Below are 12,942 nucleotides of genomic sequence, written 5' to 3' on the forward strand. Positions count from 1 at the left end.
GTGTGTGTGTGTGCGCGTGTGTATGTGTGTGTGTGTGCGTGCGTGTGCGTGTGCGTGTGCGTGTGTGTGTGTGTGTGTGTGTGTGTGTGTGTGTGTGTGTGTGTGTGTGTGTGTGTGTGTGTGTGTGTGTGTGTGTGTGTGTGTGTGTGTGTGTGTGTGTGTGTGTGTGTGTGTGTTGGTGCCCACGCTTGTCAAAGCGCGGCAGCCGGGGAGAGGAGCTCCCCAACTGTGAAGCGAGGAGGTCTGAGCGGCGCCGGCCCGGCGGAGACTTGTCGCTTGTCACAACGTGTCCGTGCGCCGCCGTCACGTGCGCCTCTTCCGAGCCGTTCCTTCTTGCCCTCGACTCCGAGAGTAGAAAAGCAGCTGCCCCCGGACGCCAAGAGGGAAGCTTCGATTTCTTCCGTCGAGTAACGTGGTCTCCCGTTTCTCCACTTCGGAAGACCTGACCGGCCGCTCTTTTGCGATGCTAGAATAAACAAGTTGTTCTGTTAGCAGTCGACTCATCCTTTGCCAGGGCCTTCGGATGCTTCCAGCTGTGCCCCAGGCCGCCAGGCCACCGCTACCCTTGGGGCTTGCGACCCATTTGCAACAACGTTCACGTTCTGCCGAGATCGAGAATGCTGTAATGGAAATTAGCAGACTGAGTGTCAAGTTTGATTATAAACATCTCTGAATAGAAGCGCCCGCCCCTCCCACCTTCAGTAAGATCAAGTAAAGATGTCTTCAAATACAATTGTCTTAACGTTCTTGTCATAAACATATGCCGTAGTCGTGATGGCCTAGAAAATAATCAAGTAGTTTGTTAAGAAAAACAAGAATTAAGAACAACAAAGAACTATGTGATACAGGAACTCAATTTGTGCCGGACCGTGCGCTTTGTGATCTGCCTACGAAAAGGAGGTAGCTTTGTAAGGCAGCAGGTTATAAAAGGCAGTAACCCAGAGTGAAACGAGTTGCGACTTTCAGTTGTCTGTACACGAAAATGCAGTGGCCAGTACTTGTTTTGTTCTAATGCCGCATGTGAATTTCATTTCGGGTATTTACAATTTTCCGTTGCCGCACGCTTAACAGCTTATTTTCTTGGCGCGTTATTACTGGTAGCCAGCATCTGGCCTTTTACGTTACCGCAGAAGGTGACAACGATGAAGTGAACCAACTTATGACGACGACGACGACGACGACGACGACAACGCGGATGCCCTGTCAGTGATGGTGTCAGTTTGAAACTCTGTTGTATTTATGGATTTAATGTACGTATTAACAGGACATTAATACAGGACGTAATATAACAGGACATTTCTGATGCGGGAATAAAAATACCGCGTGATATAAATGCGTTGTTATGCACTTGACAAAATTGCTTGAATTCATCCGGATCACCGTCTCAGCTTTTCGGGCAAGGAAAGCCTCTCAGACCCTACTTCTCACATATCTGCGAGAGTCAGGCTCAGCGGACACAGGGGAACAAATATGGCGCAGAGCGATTTCCTCAGACACAGCAACTCACACGCCAGGTATGCCAGGCTAACGTCATCTGCAGCAAGATCACCGATAGCCACGCTGCGAATTCAGAACAATTTTAACCCTAACGCCAATGCATTTTACCGTAGATTTCAGATGCCGATAGGAGGCCAAACGACCTTGAGCGAAAAGCCGGAGCTGTTATCAGGACAAGTTTACAAGGAAATTTATTCATCCACAGGCACGCTTACAACTGTGGTATAAACGTAAAGTACAATATAAAGTATACCACATGTAATACATCATACTTGATGTAAACAAAACAGATTAGCAATTGGAATAATAAATGGCCTCTGCTTGACACTGGCTTTGCAACACAGGAACAACAACAAGATATCATTACAGCGTCCACGCAAAAGCATTTTTGCCAGCTTCCAATCTATGAAAGACACCCGGGGCACATACAAATACAAAGTCTCTACTCAGGAAAACAGAATTGAGCATCATTCTGGCTGTAGAAAGACTGCCTCGGGAGACGGTGAGGGACCGCGTACAGTAGCGGCGGAGGAACTCGGCTTCACCGCATTTGAACAACTGTTCTTCAATATGAGCCCATACTATCACATTCAGTATTCGCATTTCGGGGTACATTGCTCTATTTGACTGCCGCGATCGTTCTGCAATGTTGCGGAAGAACCAAAGAACGTACATCTAACGCTGTAGTAGACGAGACTCGCAAACCGTTCTCGGTGCTGTGGTGCCGCAAGATGGATATTCCAAACATTCTTGCAACTAGCTCCCAGAAGGTGCGTGAAACAACGCACCCCTTACTACATGCGCGTTGGTCTCTGTTTGTGAGCAATGGATGCATTTATCATTCGATACCATATGCCAGCGTTCCAGCATGTCTCTTGTAGGTAGAATGCCCCACTGATATAGCCAATGAAAATCCTTTACTTGAGAGGTTAAATCACGTGAAAGCACGGCTGTCCATGTTTGCGTAGTAGCTGTCCGTGCAGGGATACCTGTCTCACACAACATTTCGCAAAGCCTGGAAACGGGTGTCGCATGCCACTTTGTAATTCTTAGTTGTACAAGCTGCCTTTGCAAACGCGCAGCCGCCGCATACTGCAGTGCTGGCGTTCCCGCTGTGGGAAGCGTGTTGCCTGTACTCTGCGGCATAAGCGTTCGACGTTAATAGCCCAGCCAATGAAGGAGCAGTGGCCTACCTGGGTACTCATGATCATCAAGTAGATCACATGTGCTCTTAGTGCACAACAGCCTACCAAATGTAACTATGCAGCGCAAGCTCCCTCCTCCGCTGGATTTCGGGAGACGCAAAAATTTGTGCGCTATGTATTGCGACTTGTTTACCCATAACGATGGGAAAATAAATGAGTAAGTTGTGCGAACAAAACGAAATCATCCGGACAACCAGTGAAAACATAAGAAAATGTCGTCTCCTGCCTCCAACGCTTTATGGTGGACTAAATTACATTCACTAATTACTACACAAACAAGCTACTAAAAATCTTGCTTCCGAGTTCTTCCTATTGTTTGTTTACAATATCAATCAAGGCGTAACGTCTGGTACGCTGAAGTTTTATTTGTCGTTTCTAAATGCGACGTTCAAAAGGCCGACTCAGGGTACCATACACTTCGTTGACATTTTTTCTCGGTGAAACAAGGTTGCCTGCGCTCTTTTGAACGCCATTGGTCCGTTATTTCTTCGGTGAGGGTTTTGTGTCGCCTCGAGAAATGGCGCCAAGCTGCGTGGCGCCTGCTTCAGGCACTTTTCTTCTTCTAGCTGGGCAGTGTGCTCTGTTCCCATGGCGTCTTTCACTGCCTGTCGAGCCGGCTTCAGCTGGTTTTCTTCTTTCGGCTGGGCAGCGTTGATATTAACCAGGGCAGAGTATGGCGTGAGGCGGTACGTCTCAGTGTGGTAGGGTGTGCCGTTGCGAACATGCAATACGCGCGTTTTTAGACTTTGGCTAGTGTCATCTCTAGCCAATCTGATTTGCGGTTGCCATTCGTGCTTATATCTTCTGTCGATTAGGGCAGAGCCAGAGAATATTTTTAATTTCTTCAGCGCGTCACTAAATTGATTGTCGCCCTTAAGAAAGTTGCGAGACGTGCTTCCTTTGCCTTCTATGAAGGTCACCATTTCTTTGAAACTGTGGCAATGTTCTCGCGTGCTGTCCGCTGTGGGAGATTGGCGCTTATACGGATTGTTGAGCGCTGATGACCAATAAAGCGGCGATCAAATGCTATAACTAAAACCGCTTTAACACCACCCATATCAGTTTTTGGGAAGAAATGTCCCTCCAAGCGGCCGCTGCTTCTTCGGTGAGGTTTTCTGTTTTCTTCAAGAATCAGAGCTGTGTTGAGATTTCGCTGTTGTCCAGAGAGAACGAACACCCCGTGGGATACCTGTGTGCTGGAGATCGCGGACAGTATCGCGCGGTTTTGCTGGGCTAAGCAACACATCTGCGCTTGCCACGGCTGTGGGCAGCAAAGAACACCGGCACGAGCCATACGTCCAACAGCGCGTTCCTAGGCGCACGACTGCCGCAGGATCAGCGCCGCAATCGGAAGTGCCACAACACGCGGCTAATGGCATCAAGCCGGCGACGCTAGTTTTCAACGCTGTCCTACCTTCCAACGCACCTTCAGTTAATAAGGCTGAGACAAGCGAAAGTGAAGCCTAGAAACCACGGGTTGACGACGACAAGACATCTACCTATGAGCTAAGTGAAGATAAAGACATAGACTGCGATGAAACGCCGTTGTCTTTGGTAACGTATAAAAAGAAGCGGCCTGAGGGAATTCCAGTTGTTTTTCGACCCTCACAGGTAGGACGCGACTTCTGCCAAGTGAATCCAAACTGCGCTGCGTCGGAAATTGCCTCCGCGGAAAAGGAAAAGGTACAGACATTCCGCGTGAATAGAGATGGAAGTTTCTCTGTCAACGTTACTTCACTCTCATCTGCAAGACATCTACTGTCGATGAGCGAAGTGGCTGGTTTGGGAGTCAAACCATTCATTCCGGCATCTTATACCGAGAATGTTGGCAAGATACGCCATGTGCCAGTGGATTATACGGAAGAACAACTGGTTGACTTCCTGAAGGACTTTGGCGGGACATCTGCCCGTCGCCAATCACGCTACAATCGCCAAGAAGAAGGAGCGGTAGAATGACGCCCTCTGAGAACTGTCATTCTCCATTTCAGAGAAGACAAACCAATGCCGCAACGAGTGCATTTAGATTTCACGAGTCATCCCGTAGAAGAATATCACGGCCCTGCTCTGAGATGCTACAACCGCCAGACATTTGGACATTTATCGAAGAACTGTCGCAGTCCACGTCGCTGCAAGATATGCTGAGAAGACCACGACCATTCAGAGTGCAAGTCTGTTTGTCAGTCAAAGTGTGCCAGCTGTGGCGGAAACCATACAGCTTCCTTCTCCGGGTGCCCTCAGAGCAGAGCTGCCTCAAGGTTGCGCAGACATGAGTTGAAATACAGAAGGCTACTTCCTCGTAATGCGCCCCCACCCAACTTTGATGCTGTAAGATGAGCGCCTCCAACTGCCAACAAAGAAAAAGTACAAGTGTTCAACAAGAACCATTCTGCAGCTCTAAAGCACTCGGGTCGACAACGCTCTGACAGTGAGCGACACGATCCACCTCCAGAGAACACTACTCATCTTGCCAAGGCTTCGAGTGAATTTCGCCGACCTTCTAAACAACGCCCTCTGCCAGTGACACAGCGACCTCACCTAACATCTGAACGACTACATCAACATTCGCCTCAACCACACCAGTCATCCCAGCGACCATCTCAGTCAGCTCTTCAGGGACCTGCTTCAAGCACGCATGGAGCTTCAGCGTCGTTTGGTGATTACGCGTCTTTACCCGTGGCACAGATGATCCTACCCATGCTATTCACAGCTCTGCGTGCAATTCACAGTGCCACTCCACACGCAAACAACCTTCCAGAGGTAAAAGCACTGCTTGCTATGGAATCGTTGGTGCTTCCACAACCACAACAGCTCCACTGCAGACTTACAATGAATATACGCTATAACAATGTCTTCGTGTATCAGTGGAATTCTAATAGCCTTCGAAATAAGTCAGCTGATTTCGGCAAACTACTAGCTCAAGATAACATTCCTGTTTTATGTATAGAGGAGGCAGGCGTACGAGATGACTTTCGTCTTTCGAACTATGTTATATATAAATCATCGCGCATCACTGGAAGTAGCAGAGCGACGTTATGCCTGAGAAAAGACCTGCCATCCTATTTAATACAGTCGAGCGATCTAAATATACAGGAGTTCGTAGCATGCAAGATATCTTTTAGAAATACAAGCGTCACAGTAATCAGTCTTTATCTACAATGTTCTAGGAAAATATCAGTAGACAGCTCGATAAATGTGTTTGGTATCGGAAACTCACATGTGCTGGTTTGTGGGGACTTCAACGCACATAACGTCATCTGGGGCAGTGAATATAAAGATTCCCGTGGAAGCATTATAGAGACTGCCGCAGAAAAAAGTAATTTCGTCGTGTTAAATGACAGCTCTCCCACGTTCTTGCGTGGGTTTCGTTACTCAAGCTGAATAGATGTCACGCTCTGCTCACAAGACCTTCTTGATGGAGTTGAATGGTCAACAGACTTAGAAACGCACGGTAGTGATCATTTTCCGATCCTGGTAAAACATCGCCTCATACGGAGTGAGGGGACCCGGCGCTATCAAAATATACTAATTGGCAAAGTTTTCGGCACCATTTAAGTAACTCATTGGGCGAAAATCCGAACTTTCAAAGTTTCGCAAATATATTGTGTGAGTCTTACAAGATCTGCACAAAGCAAATCATTGTTCCGAATGAATACGCTGCAGTCGACGAGGAATATGAATGCCTAAGGGCAATTCGAACACGCGTAGAACGGGCTTACCGCCGCAGTGGAAAGCTGGAGGACTACAAGATGGCACACAAATATCAGTCAACTTACAAAAATTCAGTCAACTTACAGTGAATTCAATTAATTCAGTCAAAATTCAGCCAATTCAGTCAACTTACAAAGACGCTTACAAAAATTAGGTGCGAGACGATGGCGAGAATACTGCGTGTCGTTGTCTCCGTTTACTCCAGTTGCCAGAATAAGGTCCGTTGTCCGATCTTTTAGCGGTCCAGTCACCCAGAGCCATCCCTTCCGAGCCCTTGCCGTAGCTCGAAGCACTCCGGAAACATCTGTTGGTGACGAATTCTGTCAACTTATATCCCGACCAGGAATTCCGTTCATTTGCCTACAATGTACAAGTTCGACAACACTAGCAGAACATAAAGTTCGTGCGTGCTTTATGTCACAACGTCCTTAACTTGACTGTGAGTTTAGTCTAAATGAATTGAAATGTGTTCTTTCGTCATGCCGTACAAAGACAACCGCAGGCCCACATGGTGTTACGTATGTGTTGTTAAAGAACCTAGGTCCAGTAGGAAGAATGACTGTTTTGGAGATATTTAATGATATCTGGATAACAGAGACGCTTCCGGATTCATGGAAATTAGCCCAATTTCAGTGCTAAAACCAGGGAAGACTCCACTTTGTCTTGGCTCCTACCGACCCGTCAGTCTCACAAGCTGTTTTTTCCAAACTAATGGAGAAGATGATAGACAGTCGACTGCAATGGTGGTGTGAACACACAAATGTGTTTTCCGACCACATGACCGGTTTTCGACAAAATCGGTGTACAATGGATGCAGTATTAGACATTGCCACATGCGTCGAACATGAACGAATTTTCGGAAATGTGACAGTAGCAGTATTCTTAGACATTCAAAAGCATTTGACACTGTAAGTCACATACCCGTCTTTGCTGGTATGTTAGAGCTTGGCCTACACAGTCGAACGCTGCGATGGGTATCAAATTTCTTGAAAGACAGAAATTAACGAGAAGAAAGGGGGTTAACCGAGGGGCCCGATTTTTATTAGTCATATCATAAGAAGCCAACAAACATTGACACCAAGGACAACATAGGGGAAATTGTGCTTAATAAATGAAATGAAGAAATGATAAATTATTGGAAATTAAAGTGGATGAAAAAACAACTTGCCGCAGGTGGGAACCGAACCCACAACCTTCGCATTTCGCGTGCGATGCTCTACCAATTGAGATACCACGGCGCTGTTTCCCCATCCACTTTCTTGGGTATTTATGTGTCCTAGTAGAACCCTGGGAGTGTTAGCCAGCGCCACCACTCACTGACCTTGGCGGCAGACGTGGAACGTCTTTTTTGCCGCAGGCGTCACGAGACCGTGATCTTTTTGGGTGAAGGCGACTGGTCAATAAACCCACATATGCTACCTGAAGGCATCAATGTTGCCGGATTGGAGACCCTCGCTATGTAATTAACGAGAAGAAAGGGGGTTAACCGAGGGGCCCGATTTTTATTAGTCATACCATAAGAAGCCAACAAACATTGACACCAAGGACAACATAGGGGAAATTGTGCTTAATAAATGAAATGAAGAAATGATGCTCTGCCAATTGAGCTACTATGTTGTCCTTGGTGTCAATGTTTGTTGGCTTTTTTTGAAAGACAGAAAGATATTTATGGAAACAATTGAAGGAAAAAGTAATTATCATAGCATCACGCAGGGCGTTCCGCAGGGCAGTGTTCTCAGTCCGTTCTTATTCAACTGTGTCATGGCAGCCTTGCCACAAAAACTCCCGTCTGGCCTATTGTATTCTCTGTACGCAGATGACGTCTGCATATGAGCCTCTGGATCTCATATACAAGACATTCAAACAACGCTGCAAGAGGGTCTTGATAGTATCGACACCTTTTTAAAAGAAAGAGGCATGAGCCTTTCATACGCAAAGACTGCCGTACTTTCTTTCACTAGACGACAGCTGAATAATTTCCAACTTACGCTAAAGGGGCAAAGTTTGATGTTTGTGAAAGAGCATAAATTTCTTGGAGTTATTCTTGACCGCCAGGTAACATGGGCATCACAGATCCGCGCAATTGAAAAGCAGACCAATGCAGTAATAAACGTACTTCGGCGACTCGCTGGCACAACGTGGGGTGGATTAGTCTCCTCGCTACTACAAGTTCATAATGCACTCATAAAACAAAAAATTGCTTACTCGGCCCCTATTATTCATGGTTTATCGCAAACTTCTGAGGAACGCCTCCAACGTTTACTAGCAAGGGGGCTACGAGTGTGTCTACTAGTGTGTCGCAGGCTACCTCGAGTCCTGTAGTAATTCCTGAAGCTCGTGACCCCCCATTTCCTCTCATACGAACGGTTCAAACATGCCGAAATGTTTATCGCATCTTAACCCAACACGAGAAGCATCCATTAAACCTCGCCCTCACCGAAAGAAACAAAAGCAAAATTCACTATTTTGTTCGAGAACATAAAGCATTATTACCAAGATTTGAATTATGCAAAGTGGATGTTAGTTACCCTCCCTGGATGCTAACAAGCCCTGAAATAGAATTATCGGTTGACGGGATTATATCAAAGAGAGACATGTTCATTGTAGCCGCACAGCAACTGGCACTTTTCCAAATTTACTCATCATATTTTCAGTACATCCATGTTTATACAGATGGTTCGTGTCATAAAAATTTCTCGACTTCAGCATTCGTCATTCCACATTTAGCGCCAGAGCAAACACTTAAATTATCCCGGGAGACATCTTCTACCAAGGCAGAACTATCTGCAATCCTGTGTGCTTTGCGTTTCATAACATCAGAAAAACATTCGCAAAATTGGGTTATTTTAGCGATTAGCAAGCCGCTCTCACATTACTACAGAGGAGGAGGAGGAATAAACAGTTATTGTAGAACCAGCACTTTATGATGGCCGGGCCTAAGCCTCCCACGAAGGGACGTCGACGGCTTGCCTCGCCGCCGCCTGGCGGGCGTGCTGGGTCGCCCAGGTTTGGTCGTCGAGGGCGGAGCTCCGCAGAGCCTCATGCAACCTCGACGAGAGAGTCGCGGTATTAGTCTGGGTGTACTGTGCTGGGCACTCCCATAGCATATGCGGAAGCGTAGCCAGGCAGCGCGCGCGGGCGACCGTCTCAGTGCGCGCTTTGTGCTATTCACCGAGAACATCGCAACTCCGACTCCATAGCAGAAATCTTTCTCGCGGAATTGCTTACTGCACACCCGAGTTGTAGCGATGACTTTTGGTATCCAAGCTTTACGCAGCTTCTCGTCCCGTGGGTGCGTGTGAAGGCTGACAGCGGGGTACGTTTCGTGCGTCCGGCACTGTGGCACCGAGCAGTAGCATATCATGTTGGACGCCTTCGGAGGAAGCCACCACGTATTATAGTGCTTTCAAGTGCTGTGAAGCAGGCACCCGAAGCGGGAAAACCTCCCCACTTAATCAGAGCCTCAGCGCAGGTGGGACTTTAGAAACTTTCGTGTTCAGCTTGCTTCGCCGCTTCCGATGAAGCCGACGCATCCGCTGTGTCCACGTGATTCCTTATACCAGGTCACGCCGACGGCAGAGCCGGCTTTTCCAGTGGTGGCGCTCGTCATGTGGGGGCCAGTGCTATGACGTCGCTCGTAGTGACACGTCATTACGAGAATTATTCAAAGCAACATCTGTTGTTTGTGTAATCTGTTGCTTCAGTAGACGAAATAAAGTTTAGAGAAATAGTGAAATACACAACACGAATATCTGCGTGGTCTTTTTTTCAAGAGAGATAAACTTCCGTTTCGTCTGCTTGTTCACATGTCGTACAGTTGCACGCTCAGTGAGGGAAACCATGCCATTTTCTACCGTGTTTCAGCGCGCGATCATGTTCTGTGATCCGCTTGCGTCTGCCCCGCTGCTCGTGTAGCACTGACTTATACCGCTAGCGAGCTCTTGTTGTGCACAGCGCGCAAAATGTCTTGTCTCATACGCTGCACGGAACAAGGCAAACACAGCAGCTCGCGCTCGACGTCAGCGGAGGTGCGCCGCGCAATAATAAAGCGACAAAAAAGACAGGCGGGCCCGTGACGTATGCCTCACGCGATCCTCCAGCTCTGGTATGGGAGACCGCTGGGAAGGAATTTAGCTTGCGGAGGCTAGATGGGGGCAAGTGGAGAGAGGTTTATGTTGGCGGTGAGGCTCGCCTCCTGAAATCATGGGTTCGTGACACTGAAATGTCCGTTAATATGGAGCAATTTGAAAAATTCTTGCGGTAGAACGCTCCCCATACAGCCCGTAACACCTTCCAACAGGTAACCAAAATTTTCTATGTGGCCTGGCCATCTATGGGTTACTTAGGGGCCCGCTAAATATCGGCGTCTGTTCGGCATGACACCATGAAAAATACCATTTCCGGAAAGAAAAAAAGAAGCACTAACGTTTGACCGCAATAATTGTAAAGGCAAGGCGGTTTAAAATAGTAAAGAGGAGTGTTTTATTCGTTGATTGAATTTAGCAAGAATGTGCTACTACGGTAGTTCTTATAGCGTGTAAAGCAATATGGCAGGGTCCGAAAAGGCATGCATAGGGAATCGAGCATAAGCGTCCATAAAAAGGGCAAAGCATCAGCGACATCACCATAGTCGGGGGGGGCTTACTTCAGCTACACTCCCGAGTTGCTGCGAAATCCAAACACGTAAATGTGACGCGTGATATTTAAATTCATTTTTATATCTTCCGTGCGTCACAATATAGCTTCTCGCTGTTAGAAACACTTGTGACACGTACATCATTTGGCCTCGACGCGCGTCGAAAAGCCAACGCGACGAGAAACGCTGGCAGCGGCGAGCGAGCGTGCTTTTCTTTCCAGCAACGCTATTTTGCAAGGTTCATGCCGAACAGACGTGGCTATTAACTACGCTGTCGAGACGACGCTAGCTCAAGCTGATCTACACAGCTAGCAACGTGGCAAAGCTCACAGGGGCCCATGACTGAGGGCTCCACCTTCGCCGGGATAGCTCCTTTGTGAAAGTTTTTCATTCATTCATTCATTCATTCATTCATTCATTCATTCATTCATTCATTCATTCATTCATTCATTAACTGCGCTGTTTACTCAAAGCTTCTCATCGCTATACTTTGTCACCTCTCAGACAGAAATCTGTTTTGCCGTAACTAAATTAATATGCTTCTCTTCGAAATTGAATTTGTGCTTATTACTCATCCGCACATTTTGAAGAAATGAAGTAAAACCTTTAGTCATTTCCCAATTTATTGATTGGTTGATTCATGCTTTTGGGACATACCAGGTCTCAAAGCAATAGACAGGCTAACAGAAAGGGGCATGCAGAGGGAACATCATGCTTGGTTTCGACTCATTGCGGTTTTTATCGTGCGCCTAAGCCTCTTAGGTTCTTTTTGAACAGGGGTCCCCAAGGATAGGAGGATACTGTGCTTAGTATCTCACCACAGCGCATGCGTAAAACCCAAATAGCATATCTGTGTTTGGGTTTCCGCAAGCCCTAAACGCTAAAGTTCAAAAATAGCGTGGGGGTCCCAAACGCCTCAAATCTGCTTTGCATCGTCTCAGCGTTTCCGGGAACATCTCAAAAATAAGAATAAGGAGAAAACTCGTCAGCGCCATCTCGTTCAAAATTGCAAACTATCTGGCATGCTCTTCATCCTGTAAAATATTAAGGAGCGCTTTATTTATATTCATAGCACGCGTTTACGGTTAGATGCGCTCGACGCTTTATAGGAATGCACGGAAAGAGACAGTGGCCGAGCGAGGCCAACGCGAACAACAACAACCATCTTCTTCGTCTTCGTCTTCTGCTGGCACCCGTATTTCTTGCTACAACCAATTTCATTCCGCCTAATTAGATAATTAGTGTTCGCTAATTAATGACCTTCTCGAATAATATAATTACACGAAAAGTGTTAATGAGAAAGCTGTAGAGCAACATGTAAAAGTACCGATAGAGCTTTCTTTTGCTCGATAGGTGCTGCATGAAACTGTTTTTTGCGGTCGTGAAAGAAGCCCACGAATACACGCTAATTCCCTAGAGCGGCCAGTTGTGCGGCAATGTTGCATGCAGTTGCGGGTTACTTTCACGCTCGGAAAAACACTTTTATGTAGCACGTGTTGAGCAACAGAAAGCTGTGTCGGGAGCTTTTCATGTCACTACAATCTTCTCATTGACACTTTTCACCTAATTTTAATGTTTGAAAAGTTGAATAATTAAGTAGGGATAAAAAATAAAAGTAGAAAAAAATAACTTGCGTATCTCCAAGCGATGGCGAAGGTTACCTTGGTTCTGTCCAGCTAAGTGGCATTCGCATATTTTTCAACTCGGGCTAAATTTATCTCGTACAACCTGTATACATCTAATACAGGAACTCTATTATTCCTGGACGGAGTGATCGCTATTAGAATGTCGTCTATGCCATGGACTCCTGTGTCATGTCTGATTGTCGTGATCTTCCTTCGCGCGAATGTCGTAACATTTATTTTGGGGTTGAAATTAGTGGTGCCATACTGTGTG

This window comes from Dermacentor variabilis, chromosome 6 (genome assembly GCF_050947875.1).
Source record: "Dermacentor variabilis isolate Ectoservices chromosome 6, ASM5094787v1, whole genome shotgun sequence".
In the NCBI taxonomy this organism is placed as follows: Eukaryota; Metazoa; Arthropoda; class Arachnida; order Ixodida; family Ixodidae; genus Dermacentor; species Dermacentor variabilis.